Here is a 6,000-nt window from a genome sequence, read left to right on the forward strand (position 1 = left end):
TGATAACAACAATAAATATAATAGCAGCTGCTGATAACAGTACAATTGTGCTCAGGTCTGATTTCCATATTGGAAGGCTACTAAATATCAGATCTGAGCCCACTGTTTTGATGAGCTATGCATCACCAAACACCAGATGGAGTAGCCATACTAAAACTGAGCAATTCAGCAGGATAACCTACTGATATTAGCAATGAAACATGATGTATACAGATCTGCACAAAACCGAAATCAATCAATAGTAAAAAGATCTGAAATCAGACCTGTATTCACCATGGTGTGGCTGCTGGGATCTTATTTTCTTTTTCTTTTCTTTTTCTATTTTTCTTTTCTTTTCTTTTTTTTTTTTTTAAAGGAAGAAAACTAAAACAAAATACAGCAATGCAACCAAAATCTTTTTGGATGAGTGCAGGTTTGATTGATGAATGCAATTCAGATCTGAACTCATTTTGAGATTTATTTATTTATTTATTTATATATATATATATATTTTTTTTTTAGAACCAAAAGAAGAAGAGAAATTTGATTTGCATAAGCTACATTAAAACTGAAACTAAGGATGGAACAATCAAGTATCAAGAGAAGAAACATGGCTCCATCAATGTAGCCCTTGATGGAGTATACACTTATTGGAATGTAGTACACACGGCTGCACACACCCATTCAGATCTGCTAGACTTTCTATTCATGCACAGCTGAAATCAGAGCTATCTATCTTGAAAAAAAAAAAAAATTTCAAAGATCAGCCCAGGACAATTCACAATGCCAATTTAGTAATGTTAATTGTAATACAAACCTGTTCAAAACCTGCCCTAGTTCAGTCTTGCTGTAGCAGGTCTGCTATAGTAGCCCTGCTATAGGTCTGAACTCTAATAGAAAAATGGTGTGGAAGTGCCACTTTTCATGAAATCTCTTGAGGCATAAAAAAAATTCTCAGATTAAATATACTTTTCTTCAACCAAATCAGCTTAGATAGATCGGAGTACAAGTTATTTAATACAGCAAAGTATGCCCTGTATCCTGCTCTGTTCACAACCCCAGTTCAATTCTAGGTGATTGCAGATCCGAATTTCTTTGACCATGACTATCCAATTGTTTTTGGGAGATAGCAGATTTTTTTTTGTAGGGTGTATTGGGGTGAAGATAACCCCCAATTATCCTTTAAATTTACATCAGTTCAGGTCTGAGTTCAAGAGAACTCAGATCTGAACTGTTGCAGATCTGCTACAGCAGAACTCAGATCTGAACTCAGATCTGAGTTCTGATCCGAATCCTTGGTTTCCATGGTTCTTTCTCTCTCTTTTTTTTTCACTATCTAAATATATTTTTTTTTTCTTTTTGCAATGAAAGAAAAGAATAATAAAGGGCTGAGAACAGATAATTTTTTTTTCTGAGTATTGCAGTTCTGCTATAGCAGAGTTCAGGTCTGAACTCAAGTCTGAGTTCGGATCTGAAATCTCAATTGCCTTACCTTCAGTTATTGCTACCAAATTGTTTTTGGGGAATAGCAGAAGTGCCCTAGGGTGAATTGGGGTGGTGATGACACCCAATTCCCCTCAAAATTTCATCAGTTCAGGTCTGAGTTCAGAGGAACTCAGATCTGAACTGTTGCAGATCTGCAATAGCAGAATTCAGATCTGAACTCAGATATGAGTTCTTATCCGAATTCTCAATTGCTCCTCTGGTTGTTCAAAAGATCTCCCCTTTTTTTTTTTTCATTTGTTTTTTTTTCTTTTTGTAATGAAAGAAAGGAAAAAAAATCTGAAACACAAGCAACTCTTTTCGGCTGAGTGCTACAGATCTGAAATCTGCTGATCTGAGTGCCGAATGCAACTCAGATCTGCAACACTCATGTTTATGTGAATTTTTTTTTTTTTTTAATTTTGAAGGGAACAACACCAAGATTGAATAAAAATCAAATATGCCTTAATTAAAATGAAACTGAAACCAGAAAAAGAAAGTAATCTACTTAAGAAAGAAGAAACATAACTACAGTAGTACAGCAGTTGCAGTCCAAGTTGAAATGAAAAAGTTAGCAAATTAACCCAACTATGAATGCAATGCTGAATGAGATCAGATTAAGAATGCTCAATGTTTCCTAATATTGCTTCTATAAATCCCCGGCAACGGCGCCAAAAACATGATGTGTGGCTCATTGTGACACTAGCAAGTGCACTAGCCGTTCAAGTAATAAAGTAGTGAGTGAAGTATCGTTCCCACGAGGATTTAGGAAACAATTACCAATACTAAATTGAGCACTTCTTATCTGATCAACAAATAAATCAAAACTCTAATGAAAGCTAAGGAATCCTAAATTAAAATCTATCTAAATCATTGGTCCAATTGCCTTCAATTCAGGTTAGAAGAGTAAGCAGTAAATGTCAATCTCAGAATTCAGCAATCTATCAATTTGGATCATTCGAATAAATCATGATTGAGCCTTGGTTTGGTGAAACCCCAAGGTCATGAACAGCCTCTCTCAAGCGCATGTTCATCCTATGCATGAGTGACGGTTCTTCTATCTCTAGCAAGAATCTAATCCCCATGCATGCATTTCTTCAAACACTTCTAAGGCATCAATTCAAATCTGAATTGATCACCAACTGAATTGTGCAAGTTATCTCTAACCTTGCACTCAAATCAGTTCTTGAATAGTAGATCTGAATTCCTAGAGTCTCTCTCAAGCACTCTAGGAATTCCAAGCTGTAGATTAATTCGCCCAATCTGAAAATTGCAGATCTGAATTCTCTTTCAAGCAATTCAGATCTTGCAATCTCAGATCTGAGAATTCAGATCTGAGTTTTGAAGGTTAGTTGGCCGAATTGCTCTACAATCACACCCTTATTCAAGAAACTTCAAGTACAATGCATGACCATTTGAATGAATCAAAAAGAATTAGATTGCTGAACTGAAATTTTACAAGCTGAAATACATCAAGGAAGAATGGAAACAAGGAGAAAGAAGAAAGAACATATAACTAAGAAACTGAATTCAAATCAAAAGAGAATGAAACTACAAATGATTTATTACAAAAAATCTTTGAATCACAAACCCTCAATTCGAACTCACCTTCTTCTTCTAGCATGCTTGTCTTGAACTTCCTTCAGCCCTTCTTCTTCTTCTTCCTTGCGCCTAGCCTTCTTCTCTTCTCTTCTCTTCTCTCAAGGTGGCTGAACCTCTAAGAGTGGGAGAGCCTTTCTCTCAAGCAATTGAACAACTTTCTCCCCTCCTAGAGGCCACCTTATATAGTTTTTCAAGGGGCTCTTGCCCCTTCTTGAAGCCTCTAGAATGGGGTGTATTACACCCCTCATGAACCTTCTAGAGTGCTCCCTCCTTCTCTTCAAGAAACTCCTAGAAGTTGCCGCCCCTAGCTCCCTTTGGGCTGCTATTTGGGCTACAACTTAGCTTGCTTTTGAGCTCATGTGGGCTACACTCTAGGCTGTTATTTGGGCTAAAAATGGGCCTTCCTTGCTGGGCCGAATTCTCCTCATAGCTTAGGCTTTATTTTCTTGGGTTTTCTCAAGGAATTCACTTGCTCTTTTTGGGCCGAAGTGCTCTCTCTTGCTTCCACGACCGGGCTAGACTGAAATTGGTCTTTTTGAACCTTCTTTTCTTGCCTTTTTCCTTCCTTTTCTTGGATTGATTATCCCTGAACTTATTCTTAGCATTAAGCTAAATTAAGGCAAAAATTAATAAAACCGGCATAAAAATCCATGCTAAAGTCCTCAAAAATTATAGATAAATTGTAAGTTCATCAATAGAAAATTGGAATAACAAACATTTTGTAAAAAGTACTTACATGGGTATTTTTGACATTTTCATGCCTCTTATTACAGGATTCTAATAGGGGATGTACTTGCAACTATGTTAGAAAGTTACAGGGGTGGTGATTGCAATTACCAAACAAAAAATTTACCTTTTTTCAATTAGTTGTGCTAAGCATTTAATGGTTAGATTTCAAAAAAAAAAAAGTATCCATTTTCTATATACGATACATTACAATGACCCATTTCAATTTTTATTTGTTTTTAGGGACTCATACTATTCACTCTAATTTTAGGGATGTGCTTAAATTTACAAACGTGGGTTTAGGATGTTGATAGGTAGGGATAATCATTAATGATCAGCCCGACCTTCTTGTCTTGCAAATTCTTGGGCCAAGGAAATCAAATTTCTCTCAAGCTTGGTCTAGATCAAACTCATATCAAACCTGCACATAATACATGTTGGGCTCAGGCCAACTAAACCCTATGTCCAACAAACCTAACCCATCCCAGAAGTTGTATGCGTATTTATAATATATACTATAATATATCTATAATGTTTATTTATTTGTATAGTATCTTAATGTTTTGCGGTAATTGTATAGTATCTTTCATATATGGCATAGTATTTTACCGAATATATATAGTATAATATATTATTATAAACAAAATAAACTTAAATATATTTTTTGGAATTTCTTGAAGCTTATTTTCTGTAATTTGATTATAAAATTAGGCTAATACTTTATTTGTTTTAAAATACAGATCCTGTATATTCATATGGGCAAGCCTAGATGCTTGGCCCAGGACCAATCTCGAACATTTTGTTAGGCCTAGGTAGGCCTCAAGGCTATTAACTACTTGTAGAAACCTAACTTGACTCATGATCATCACTATTGGTGGGTTGTGTAGGCATGGGTTTGGTTGAATCCAAACATGACCGGGAACCCAATTAAGGATAATTTGATCCAAACCTAATTAAGTCATTTTTCTTCTTTTATTAGTTTACAAAACAAATATAAAAGAAACACTACAAAGGATCACTAAAGGGCTTTTAAAAAGTCTTAAGATACTTGTAAAGAACTAAAAACCCCATCCACATCCAAGGTTTTAAAAACCGACCTAGAAACAGAACCGTACTGGCCACTAGTTTCCGGGTCAATGGTTAGACCATCCGGGTCAAATGGTTTGAACGATTTAAATATTGTAATTGGTGATATGCCATCTTACTCATTAGATGGGAATATTAGGGTAAGATGCATATAAATACAAGAGAAAAAAGGTTTAACTATTTAAGAATGAGAGAGATGTGAGAAGCTCTCGATGGCTAACAGAGTTTAGAAGAGAGAAAAGAGAGAGAGGGAGAGAGAGAGAGAGAGAGAGAAGAAGAAGAAGAAGAAGAAGAAGAATGAAAAGGAGGAGGAGGTCACTTGCAGGTTGTAGTGGTGACAACAATGGCGATGGCGATGGCGAACTACGACGACAATAGCGGCGGCAATGAAAGTAGATCTGAGATTTCTCTCAGTCTGATATTTCACTCTCTTTCTCTCTCTCTCTCTCAAATCTTTCATCTAGACTCTAAACTGCTCTCCCAGATCTCTAAATGTGAGATCTCTCAAATCTTTTTTACTATCTCACACATCCCTCAACTAATCTCTCTCTAAAGATTTCAGATCTGAGAGACCTTCTTCTCTTTCCATTCTTACTCTAACTTGTCAATGTAATATACTACAAACCGTTCTCTAGGTTGAATAGTTCAATAGTCAAACCATCCAGGTCAATGGTTCATAGACTAATTCAATGATTTTTTACCAAAGACTGGTTTGGAGTAAAACGGAACTGGTCGTCTGAATAGTTTCCGGTCCGAACGGTCTAATCGTGTGGGTTAACAATGGTTCGAAAACATTGTCCACATCATAATAGATTTGATTCCCTTGGGGTAATTATAAATGAAGACTTAGGGTCTATTTGGCAAGTCCTTTTAGAAGATCTTTCGAGCTTTTCAAAGATTGCTATACCACAAGAGGGTCTTTTTATATTTGACAATGAAAGTTGGGAAACCAAAAAGACTCATGTCCCATAAAACTTGAGAACTTTAGCATGGATTTTTATGCCGGTTTTATTAATTTTTGCTTTAATTTAGCTTAATGCTAAGAATAAGTTTCATGGGTAATTAATCCAAGAAAATTATGGTAAAAGGCAAGAAAAGAAGGTTCAAAAAGACCAAATCCAGCCC

The sequence above is a fragment of the Nelumbo lutea genome, chromosome 1, assembly GCF_056320005.1.
Source record: "Nelumbo lutea isolate HS-2025 chromosome 1, American lotus-T2T, whole genome shotgun sequence".
NCBI lineage: Eukaryota > Viridiplantae > Streptophyta > Magnoliopsida > Proteales > Nelumbonaceae > Nelumbo > Nelumbo lutea.